Consider the following 13172-nt stretch of genomic DNA (forward strand, 5'->3'; position numbering starts at 1 on the left):
GTATTTCCAGGCAAAAATTACTTCTGTCATGCCAGCATCATGTTATCATCAGAAATAAACCTTCAAGGATGAGAAGTGATGTTTAAGAAAAAGATGTATAAGTCATCTGTTTTTCAGTACCTTACATTTTATTAGAAATCAAAATTAGCTCCTGTAAGGATGTGTATTTGACATACATCCATTATGCCCCTCACAGAATCAGTTTTCCTGAAAAACATTTTAATATTGTGACCCTAACAATTTTTTGAGTGGCATATAAAATATATATGAAATTTAATATTGAATATTACATAAAATATAATTCAGGACACTATTATATAAATTCATATCCAAGAATATTAAAAACCCACGTTACATTTTGGAATTCAGTCCTAAAGAAATCTGTGTTTTCTCTGAAGAAAGACAATTTTACCAGTCTACAATGATTTCTTAACAGCAGTTATCTAAATATTCTTCATCTTTATTCTTCCCAAAGAAAATAAGTTGAATAGTTTTGGGGGCAGTTTTTATGATATGGAAATTGGAATAAATGACCATATAAATAGACTTCCAGTGGTGTTAATCATCTATGTACCTTCTCCAAAGACACATTTTAGAGTTTTCCTTTTTTTTGTGATGACTTTTTTTTTCTAAAAATTGATTGTTAGTCTATATCTTGTAGTGTCATATTCATTACGTAGAAGTGGTTGTCACAAGAAAAGGATTCACAAATAATTGCATTTGTTACATTGGAGTGATTTATTCAGTTTTATATTTTATTTTAAAATAACCAGAAATGACTGATGGTGAATACTTTAAGTGGACAGGAATAAAGGAAGTTGAACAGCCTTCGTACTCTGACTTGTAGTACTGGAGTAAAATTCCCTAGAACAGCAGTTGGTTGATGACTTTAGTCTATATAGATGGCATGAGGTCCATAAAATCCACATGTGATTTTTAAAACTTTTAACTTTAATGACCTTCCTTGTGTCATAACTCAGGCAGGCGGGAACATAATCCATACTGTTAGGGCCCCAGCAGTACTCACTAGTGAAGAAAGCAAGGGAACCAGGATCCTTTTTGGAAACATGGGAACGAGCCCAGGAAAATTGAGGGTTGGCTCTGTATGGGAGTAACCAGGAAAGCCCATAATATCCAGGTATTTGGTGCTTGCCAACAAGCAGAGGGACAGGAGGTTTTAGTGAATCTGACAATTTAGAGCAGAATTCCAGTCAGATGTGGGAGTGCAGCAAATAAAATATACCTCACCGACAAAAGGGATTTCATTTGTTTATATATATATGTGTGTGTAAATAAGTACTAAATATATTATATTTATATAATTAAATATGTTTATATTACATATCATATTTAACATCTAAAAATATATATATAAATTTACACACACACACACATGTATATACATGTATATACCCATACATAGAAAACAAAAACAGAAACAAAGGTACAGTGTCAAGGTAAGTGGGCTGCTCTAGGATCAGACCTCCTGGCCCAGCTAGAATTAGAAGCCTAGGCATTCTTTGGGTCAATCAAATGAAGATGGTAGCAGTTGCCTAAAGGGAATGTGTGACACTCAGTTCTCCCACCAGTGCTAATGCTGTGAGCACTGGATAGCATAAAGCAAGACTCTTAATGTCACCTTACCCATGAGTATTGACTGTAACGGTGCTCCCTGTAGTGGTTGGGATGTGCTCAGAAAGTGGCTGAAATGCCACTTCTTGACAAGGAGTACTGATGCTTGGGCAAGCAAATGTTGAATAGTTGCTAGAGTTTCACCATTTGCTGTCTCTGTGACAATATATAATATATGTTTGTTCCTCTAAGTTGATGTGTACCTCATTTTAGTAGTTATAGGTAAAGCTTACCATCTCATTCTACTGCAGGCACTGATTCGGGACAGAATCTAACATAAGGATACATTGCAAATGCTTGTATGTGATGGATGTCTGAATTACCCTTTTAAATATTTTAAAATAGGGCTTTATTTTAACCTTTTATCTATAATCTTGGTCATTAACATTTAAAAATGCTTAAAAACTTGAACTATTTCATGCAAAGCTTTTTTTTTCTAAACCGTATATATACACATACATGTGTAGAACTTTTAAGAACATGAAGTAAGATTTACAAATTATAGCTGCCTATTTTACTCTCTTAAAAAGGATAATATCTCCAAGCAGGAAATTCTCTAATCAGTTTCCATGAAAAGTTCTATTATAACTGTCATTATGTAATGTATATTCCCAATCTGCCCTAAGGGAAAGAGTAAATTTATATGCACTTATAAAAATGCAAGCATATCACCATTGACTGGTATGCAACACTTACTGTAACAGAGGCAGAAAACTCATCGAAATGGACAAAGATGTGCATATATATGTTGTCCCTGAAGACAGAGGCTAATTATAAAATTCACTACATAAGGGCCTCTTTTCTTTTGTCAGTTCACATCATTTATTCCTGAAACCCAGAGATGTTTACTCATTATTTTTGGAATCTTGACAGTTGTTCTTCATTTTGTTTAGGTACAAATAATGCACTCCCCCAGAAAACTGCATGGTGAGTCAGTCATTTTCAGTAAACATTACTTTTCTATTGAAAATATAACTTCCTCTAGATGCTGGGTTAAAATCAAAACTGGCATTATACCAGACTAGACCTAAAATTTGAGGATATCAGAGTGGACTTATTTTCCAACCCCTATCCACCTCTACTGCAGATCTCTTTAAACCAGGATTGGAAGTTATTTCAAGAATAATGTTATTTTTGGAAAGCATTATACTTTTATCCCAGGCATAGAGGAGAATAGTCAGAATCTTTGCCCAATTATTAATCTTGTTTTCTGGGGGTTCTGGAATCATGGTCTCATTTATTCATCTATTCTTCCTGGCCCTGCTCTCCACTTGTCTTCTTGTTCACTGTTAGCTATGCCATAGGATTCCTTTTTTTTAAATTTCATGACAATTCCTCTTTTTTTTTAGCAATTAGACCATTCTGATTGGTATCTTAATCATATAAGTGGGAAACATTTAATGAAAATAGTGGACAATCCAGAAATCAATGTACTTAGCTTACAGATGTGTTTGTAATTCTTTTGATATGTGGAGAGGTGGGTTTTGCATGTATAAGCTATCAAAGTGAAGCTAAATCAAAATGGGTTATTTTTTAAAAGATTTTATTTTTTATTTATTCATGAGAGACACAGAGCGAGAAAGAGAGGCAGAAGAGACACAGGCAGAGGGAGAAGCAGGCCCCATGCAGGGAGCCCGATGTGGGACTCGATCCCAGGACTCCAGGATCACACCCCGGGCTGCAGGCGGCACTAAGCTGCTGGGCCACTGGGGCTGCCCTCAAAATGGATTAAAGATCACTCACCAACCACACACACACACACACACACACACACACACACACACACACCAATTATAGACCTAGGGTAAAGCATACTGCTTCCTAACAAACAGATCTTTTGTTCACTGTTAATAGCCATAGTGTCTGATACAGAATGGCACATGATAGGTATGTAGTAAAATTTTGTTGAATGGATGAATCATTTAACAGATTTAGTTGGACACAATATAACATTTGTGAAGAATTGTCTCTGATTTGAAATTTTGAAAGAAGACTCAAGCTTCCTAGTATTATGTTTTTCCACCCTCCTCTGGTCCCTCACCCCAGCTTGCCTAGGAGCTGGAAATATAATCTCTCATTCTCTAGTTCTTAAAGACCTATTGTACCAGCATCTTTTCTCACATTTGATTTGTGAGCCTGGACTATCAGGAAGTTTTATAGACCTAGGACCCCAGATGAGAGACCCTAAAACCAAATTTACCAGGTTTATAATGGATTACATACTAAAATGTGTCCATTCTCAATTTTTTTTTAATTTTACCTCCATTTCACCTCCATTTCTATTTGTAAATCTTACCTCAATCACAACGCTTTTTGTTCCTATTTTATCACTGAATAATAAGTAATTCATGAAGTGTGTATTACGTACTTGCTTTGGACAAAACAATGAGCTATGTGCTCTGGGGAATAGAAAAATTTGGAAAACATGGTCTTTCCCTCTCAAGGAAGCTGTGCCATGGGACAGAGTTTGTTGAGACAGGAGTCAGGGTGTGTAGTATTAATGAGGTATGTGTTTCTTTGCATCAGGCACTTGATCTCTTGGAATCTTAGTTTTACTTATTGGTGAAATGGGATAACTTGCAGATCACAGCTATTATGTGGATAAAACTTTTTTTAAAATTGGAAATTTTACCAACTATAAAATACCACATAAAGGTATTAAATGTCCTAGAAAAGCTTAGAAAAGGAGAAAAGTATTGTATACCCATTAATGTGTTTTATTTTTCTTATAGTAAAAGTATCTTAGAGATTTAATGTTAATAGCAATTATTTATTGGACAAATGTTATATGCCAGACATTTTTATTTTAAACTCAGATTATCATTCCGAAAACTCTATGAAGTTGAGATTGTTATTATCTCTACTCTGCATATCGGAAGATAGAGGCTAAAACAAATAACTTGACCAGTGTGTTCCAGCTGGTATTCCAGTGGACAAGCAGGGATTCAGACATAGATAGTGTAGTTCAGTGCTGTTTTGCTCAAGGTGGGAAGGTTTTGGTAAATGAGAGTTTCCTTCTGGGTGTACTCTGGAAAAGTGGCCTTTTGCAATCTAGCCTTGAAAAATGTATGGAATTCTAACAGTGGAGATGAAATTCTGACAAGGGTTTTCTCAACTCAGGGAATTGTACAAGGGAAGCTACAAGGTGGGAAAGCTTGGACAGAGTTTGAAATCACTGAGGCAGTTGTCTGGAGAGAAGTAGGGAGGAAACAAGTCATAGGTCAGATTGTAGAGTCTTAAATGTCAGTGAATGGAATTTTGTTTGATTTAATGGGCAGCATGGTCCCATACACTGTGCTTTGTGGTACTTGCAATGACAGAACCAAGTTTGGAACCAAAGATAGGGCACAACCTAATGACCAATACTGGGAAACGCAAGTGAGCCTACCCACTTGAATGCAGCCCTGGTGAAAGTAGAACTGGGAGTCAGAGAACAGGTATTTGAATGGAAGTCATTCAGCAAGAGGAATTGTGAGAACCTGAGCCCAAGAGAGGTTTTGAATTCCAAAATGTCAGAATGCAAAGCAAAGGAAATCTTTGAAGTTAAGCAGCAATTTTATTAGGTTGCAGCCTGTTTGCTGAACCAGTGCCTGCTCTCAGTGATGGGCGGGGAAATGGAGGACTTCTGGGGTTAAGAAATGGGGAGATATGGAAAGGAGGGTAAATGATAGAATTGTGTCTGTGGAAAAATTAACTAGGTTATGAGATAGATAGGAGACATTGAAGTCAGAAGGAGCAATTTAAAAGGTAACCTAGCAAAGTTTTGGCCAACTAAGTTATTTCATTGTGGTTGGTGGAGAAGATATCGTAACTCTCATTTTCATTGGCTCCCTCTTGCTCTCTTCTTTTTGAGAAAAAAAAAGTGCCTTGCAGTATAGAAATAATCATTTAAAAAACTTAAAACATCACTGCAATGGATTATTACCTACACTTCTATACACTCCTATTTTTGAGTCTTCCTCCTGAAGATGTAATCAAGTGTCCCAGCACACATATTGGTCAGAGTAAAAATGCTGTCCTTCCTAGAGTTAGGAGTATGTATTCTTGCTCCTTTTCATACCTGATTTGAACAGTCTCTCTTAAATGTAACTCACAAATTCTCCACAGCCCCACACTCCCAGTTTTCATGAGTATGAGAATCTAGTGACTGAGAATGTCACAGTATTGATGAATGAAAAGCAATGGAATGTCAGGGTTTCTGGATTCTAATTCTAGTGCTAGTGCTGGCTAGTGTATGACCTTGGCTAAAAACATTTGCCTTAAGTTTGCCAGTTTAAGCCAGAGAAAGCATTAGTGATCCCTTTTTCCCCCCTGTGAGAACACACAAAATACTAAGCCTATCTCTTGTTGTCAGCCTGTACTTGGACAAGGCCAACAGTCCGGCTGCAATAATCTTCTTCCCATAAGAGATATAGGACATAACTGAGCTCTCAGAAAATTGCTTTTGGCTAGGTTGAACTTATTTATTTGTGTAGATTTGGCTTTATTCTGTAATTCTCCTGGGGGAAATTAGAAAAGAGAAATATGAGAATAAGGAAAAGAGAGGTGAAATAGTGCCATGGCAGCTTGTGGAAATAACTTTTGGCCTCAATTTTCACATCAATTAAAAAAAGAACTAGAGGTGATTGCTCAAGGCTACTCCCAAGTATAAAATTCTAATATTCTGTATTTGAATATAACAAAAGTGTCCTGAGAATAGTGGTTTGGGATACAAAGAGTCCAAGTTCAGTCACTGACTCAGGTAAAATGAAAAATGAATTTCTTTATTTTTAAAATTAGAAGATTGGATGAGCTCATTATTAAAACACCTACCATTTGTAAAATTCTTTATAATGAATCCACTTAGGGAAACACAAATGTATTGAGAGTACTGGTAATAAATATAACCTACTCCTTGGAAAATTTTCCAAAGAATCATTATTAACTTCTCAGCCACCCAGTGTACCAGTATATGCACATCTTCATCCATCTGGGATAGTTTATTCTAATGTTGATGGGGTGGTCTGTAAAGACAAGATGATTTTCCAGATTTTTATTCCATTCTTCTGAGCTTATTTTTCCATTCTTATGTGCAAATATAGCCAAAAACAAACATATATTTCAAAAATAAGTTATTTTTTTCCTAGCAGCAAAATTTCCATCCATATCTCCGTTTCCCTGTGAAATAAAATACAAACTGCTAGGTGTGCGACATACTCATCAGACAGTCAGATGGCAAACGTAGAGTCTGGCTCAGAGAAAGGAACTCAGCTCAAATCAATAACATTCGTAATGGAACTCCCACACTGAAACACAGGACACAGGCATCCAGGGAATCAAATGCTCTTCCATAATGGACAGTGATTTCAACAACTGAACCCTTACTGAAAGTAAATGGATTTCTTAAATGATAATAGGAAAAAAAAGGAAAAAAAAATAAGAGGAAGGGTTAAAATAGCAAGACCCAAACTAAAGTGTATAGAACTGCCATAACTCTACCTGAAAATCAGCAGAATCCTTGACTTCATTTTATCTGTGACTTTGAAATTAGGAAAGCTTAGGGTGTTTTATGTTATATTTATTACTAGTAAATATGTATTGAGTACTTAATATGTAGAAAACATTGGAAAGTTCTAGAGATGTAATAAAGTATAAAAAGGCCTATAACTTCATATGCTATGAATAGGTAAATTATAGTTCTGGGAAGTCTTTGATGAATGATTCTAAGTGAATACAGACCAATTTGGAATGGTACAGTTAGCAAAATTATGTGGAAGGTAATTGGACTTGAACTGGTCTTTCAGATAGTGAACTTTCAGAAATGGTCTTTCAGATAACCTAAATTTCAACAATGTGAGATTGCCTAAATATGTCATTCAATGGACTTCAGTGGCAATATTAAAATTCTTTTTTTTAAAGATTTATTAATTTATTTCAGAGAGAATGTGAGCAGAGGGGCAGAGGGACAGAGAGAGAATTTTTAAACAGATTGTCCTCTAAACTTGGAGCCTGTCCTGTGGCTTCATCCCCAGACCCTGATACGACCTGAGCCAAAATCAAGAGTCAGCCACATATGCAACTGAGCCACCCAGACACCCCTATTAAAATGTTTTTGACAGGGAACCCTGGGTGGCGCAGCAGTTTAGCGCCTGCCTTTGGCCCAGGGCACGATCCTGGAGACCCGGGATCGAATCCCACGTCAGGCTCCCAGTGCATGGAGCCTGCTTCTCCCTCTGCCTATGTCTCTTCCTCTCTCTCTCTCTCTCTCTCTCTCTCTCTCTCTCTCTCTCTCTCTCTCTCTGTGACTATCATAAATAAATAAAAATTAAAAAAAAGTTTTTGACAAATAGTTAAAGACCCGATAAGGTCTTTAAAATTCATTGTATTTTTCTTATTATGTATGAATTATACCTTACAGTATTGATGTAAGTATATAAGTATATCCACTTATATGTGTGTGTGTATGTATATACATATATGCATGTGTAAGAGAAATAACAAATATTTTGAAATATCAGTAATATTAAGAGTGACATCTTTTTACCTTTTGGTATTTTCTAAAACTTTTTTTTTTTAAAGAATTTATTTATTCATGAGAGACAGAGAGAGAGGCAGAGACATAGGCAGAGGGAGAAGCAGGTTCAATGCAGGGAGCCTGATGCAGGACTCCATCCCAGGAGCCTGGGACCACGCCCCGAGCCAAAGGCAGATGCTCAACCATTGAGCCACCCAGGTGGCCCTCTAAAAACTTTCTAATGATCACATAGTTTGAAAAAAAGGAGCTATTTATAATTTTTTTGAAGATTTTATTTATTTTGAGAGAGAAAGCTGTCATGGGTGAGTTCATCTGAGCAGGAAGAGGGATAGAGTGAGAAGGAGAGAATCCCAAGCAGACTCCCCACTGAGTGTAGAGCCCAACTTGGGGCTCAACCCCGCAACCCTGAGATCATGACTCAAGTGAAATTGAGATCCCACACTCAATGGACTGAGCCACCCAGGTGTTCCCTAAAAAAAGCTATTTAAAAATTAAATAATAAAAGTTTTATATATTTCAATATAACTTATACAATTATTTATTTCAGTCACATAATGATACAAATTGTTGAATATCTAGCAGTGGTTACAAGTGGCTGACCATAATATACTTGTTGACTTCCAGATGTCTCCATGCCTCGTCACCATAGTTTATTGGGCATCTCCTTTCTGTCAACACCCCCCCTTTTTTTTTTGTCTGAGAAGCAATAATATAACTAACAAAATAGAATCCTTTGCCACCAAAAACTTCACATTCTAATGGGGAAAGTTAGGTAATGATAATTTAGAACACACAACAAAAAAGGCTCATTAGATGATAAATATACTGACAAAGCAATAAAGTGGCACAGAGAGTGCCAGGGAAGAGGTCAGGACTGCACTTTAAAATAATGTGATAGGGATCCCTGGGTGGCGCAGCGGTTTGGCGCCTGCCTTTGGCCCAGGGCGCGATCCTGGAGACCCGGGATCGAATCCCACGTCCCGGTGCGTGGAGCCTGCTTCTCCCTCTGCCTATGTCTCTGCCTCTCTCTCTCTCTCTGACTATCATAAATAAATAAAAATTAAAAAAAAATAAAATAAAATAATGTGATAAGGGAAGGTCTCACTGAGAGGGTAATATTTCAACAAAGATCTGAATTGTTTGAAGGAGCCAGTCAGCCAGCGTATAGCTGAGGGAGAAGAAATTCATAAAGGAAAGTGCAAAGATCCTGAGGCAAGAGCTTGCTTACTGTGTTTGATATATGGAAAGGAGCCAAATGCAGAGTGAAGAAGACTAGGTTGAGAGTGGTAAGATTATCTAGTGTTTCATAAGAAACTGTAAAGAATTTGACAGTTACTCTGAGTATAATAAGCCATTGGTGGACTTTGAGCAAAGGAGTGACATGACCTGCCTTTCTCTCCCTTTCTTTTTATTATTCTTTAAAGGCTAGAAAGATAAAAAACCAGTTAAGTGACTATTGCAATAATATGGTGGGGAATGGGTTGGTGATTTTAGGGCTTGCAACACTGTGGAAGTTGTGGGAATTATCAGATGTAATCAGATTCTGAATGTGTTTTGGTATAACATCTAGGATTTGCTGAAGGATTGGATATAGGTCAGAACAACAGAGAGGACTTAGTTGTAATTTACAGAGGCCAGTGAAACTAGGGGAGAGCTCTTTCTTCCCTATTCCTTTTTTCTTTTCTTCTCCCTCCCTTCCCCTTCCCTCCCCTCCCCTCCCCCTCCCTTCCCTTCCCCTTCCCTTCCCTTCCCCTCCCCCTCCCCTCCCCTCCCTTTCCCCTTTCCTCTTCCTCCCCCTCCCTTCCCTTCCCCCTCCCCTTCCCTTCTCCCTTCCCTTCCCTCCGTTGATGATATTTAAAGCTTCCAATCAAGCTAAGATCTCTGGTAGAGTGAGTGCTTATCCAGTAGTAAAGAAGGTCAGGGCTGGTTATGGAAGCACTATAATCTATAGGGTCACTGAAATGAGACGAAAGCAAAGGAGACTAAGATGGAATGGCTGGGGCAGGTGGGGGGGAGGAGAAAATAAGGAGAGTTGAAATCTTGAAATATTATTTTTAAACAAATGTAAAAATAAACTCCAAATGACTGTAAATCTTTTAATAAATGAAATATACTTTCTTATTGGAAAACAATAACTTGAGTCCTTTTGTAATTGCTGTTGTGGATGTTATTTTTGCTGCTGCTGCTTCTCCCTTTCCTCCTACACATATAATAATTTCCTCCTACTGCTCCAGTAATATAAAGATAGATTATATTGGGAAAGGACAGATGATTTTTTACCTCATAAACATTCCATAAAACATAGAAATTTTTAAAAATATGCTTACAATTCCTTTTGAAGTTTTGTTTTCCACTATGTCAAGGAAGAGATGTGAACATGTTGTAGTAATAAGGTCTTGAGAAGGCTGGATGTTGAGTCTATTTCTATTATTTTCTATTTTGTGTCTTAATTCTTGAGTGATGCTAGATTGTAAATATAGAAAACATCTGATAATGCAGAAACCTCCTCACTGGAGATTAGTAAGAATCAGATTGGGAGAACGGTTGGAATTCTTACAAAACAGTGTCAGGGATACTTTTAATTTAAATAAAATGCTGTCAAGGGATTTCATGACTACTCAGAGGAGCAATATGTATGTACTTAGTTGGAGTATGAAGAAGTGAGAACATCATAGTATTCAGCTTGAACTGTAGCTGAATGCAGTAGAAATGTTTTAATAGAACAGAAAAACATAGAAAGCAAAAATGTGTATCCTCAGGCAAAGAGCAGGCTTAGCGATTTCTGAGCTGGTAATCAGAAATCACTCAGTAGCTTAAAGGCTGGTTTGTGATAAAAAGTAAAATGAAAACCAGCCACGTATCTGGAGACAGGATTTAGAGGTATGTGTATTTTGAAATATTTTTTGAGTCAAACACAGTCTCCTCTGCATTATATTGAATAATTGTTATTTAGAAGATGTCATAGTGTTTTAGTTTCTTTATAAACTGGTTTTGATTTATATCTTTATTGGAAATTTAACTAAATATATATATTTAATAATACATAGTTTAATAGAAAATGGATGTCTCTCATTAAAAAAATAGCAAAAAAATGAGTGAGACTGTACCTTAAAAGGACTGGGTTGGCTTTCCTCCTTGATACTTCATAGGCACCACTTGGGTGGCCCAGAGTTAGCTTGTAAAGGGAAAGGACCCTCAGGGAGACTCTACTACACTTTCAATGTGTACCTTGAGCCAATGTATGAGCTTTTTTAAATTTAATGAGAGAATGTTTCTTGATAAATGCAGAACAGGGTCTATTTACAAAGGAACAGTCTTATGAAGACTATAGTAAGGTAGGAATTTGGTCATATTTATTATGTGTTTTCAGAAAAAAGTTAAAAAGTGGAAAAGAGAATCAATAAATGAAGCATGTATTGACTTACATAACAACTAAGGTTTGTTGTGATTTTTATTCTTCACCAAACTGTCAGTTTTACTGGTAGGTTGTTTGGAGGTGAATAGATACACATTTAATATTAAGTCCTCATATGCATTATTAGTGGTGGCGATCACAGTTTTTGCCTTTGTATGCTTGATGATATTGATTCTGAAGACAGTGGTGGAATTATTAACATACTGAGCTGCCTTGCCAAACACATCATACTGTATCTTGTAGCCATAGCCTCCAACATGGGGGAGAGTGTGCTTATTTTTTTTTACTAAGAAGTCACAAGAAAAAAAAATGTGCTATGTAGCCTTTAATCCCCTTTTTTAGAAGTGGTCGCTAAAGAGCTCTGGAAAACATTTTTATAAAATCACCTCTGCTACAGTAGGAGTCTGGTTAGCTTAGAGTGGGAATCATTAGTAAAATTAGGAAAGGCAAGAAGATTGCTGATTTACAGTTATCCGTTCTAGTTGGAACATGCTGAGCTTATGAGACCAGAAGGACATGGAAGAAGTGATACCCAGCAGGAAATTAAAAATATATGCTGGTAATTTACAAGTGAGTTTAGAAGCTGAGAAATAGATTTGGAAGATAGTTATATTCATCAGGTTGGGCTCCCATGAAAAACTACCACAGACTAGGTGGCTTGTTTTCTCATAGTTCTGGAAGCTGGAAGTCTGACCTCAGGGTGCTAACATGGCCAATTTCTGGTGAGTTCTCTTCCTAGCTTGTAAATGATTGCTTCCTCCCTGTTGTGCTAATATGGCCTTTTTTTTTTTTGCACACACACACAAGCATACATTTGTGTGTGTGTGTGTGTGTGTGTGTGTGTGTGTGTGTGTATGGAGAGAGCTCTCCATGGTGTTCTTTCATATTAGGACACTAGTCCTTATTAGATTAGAATTCCGCTGTTATGTCTTCATTTAACCTTGGTTACATCCTTAGGGGCCCTGTCTCCTAATAACAGTTGCAGTGGGAGTTAGGGCTTCAAAATATGACTCTGAAGGGATGCAGTTCAATCTGTAACAGCCAAAGTCAGGGAGTAAGTGGAATCACTAATGCTTTATGTATAAAGAAGTAAGACCCAAAGAAAAAGTCTGATAGTCAAGTACACTGAAGACTAAAGAAAGCCATTGACTATAGATATTAAAGTGTCATCATGAAAGAAGCACTTTTGGAATGGCAAATAAGGACTACTCTACCCCCCCCCCCACCACCAAAAACAAAACAAAGCAAAACAAAATCCTCTGCTATTCTATTAAGGGAAAGAGAGAGTAAGAGATACACAGAGAGACACACAGAATGAATACTGGCAAAAACTGTCAGCCTGAACTTTTTCAGAATTTACAAATCAAAAAGTTGCAATAAACTGAGGAGTATTTATTCAAGAAAGATCATTGAATCTCTCTATGAAAAGAGAGTTCTGTGGCTTTTTTTTTTTTTTTACTTTTTCTGTATACATCCACCTCTCTGTAGCTCCACAAGAGTTATGAAAACCATCAGCTTCCCAAATGCAGTAGCTATGAGAACTAGCAGCCTATTAGCCACTGGAGGGGGAAGACCATTTTGGAGCCCCTCAAATGCTTCCATCCCTTAAAA

The 13172-nt window shown here is 36.9% G+C and overlaps 1 protein-coding gene across 1 annotated transcript in view; it reads left to right on the forward strand.

Moving 5' to 3' along the window:
* MDGA2 (MAM domain containing glycosylphosphatidylinositol anchor 2) overlaps nt 1–13172 on the forward strand; it is a 788050-nt gene that overhangs the window by 88425 nt on the left and 686453 nt on the right. The window lies entirely within an intron of this gene.

Source organism: Nyctereutes procyonoides, unplaced genomic scaffold, assembly GCF_905146905.1.
Source record: "Nyctereutes procyonoides isolate TBG_1078 unplaced genomic scaffold, NYPRO_anot_genome, whole genome shotgun sequence".
NCBI lineage: Eukaryota > Metazoa > Chordata > Mammalia > Carnivora > Canidae > Nyctereutes > Nyctereutes procyonoides.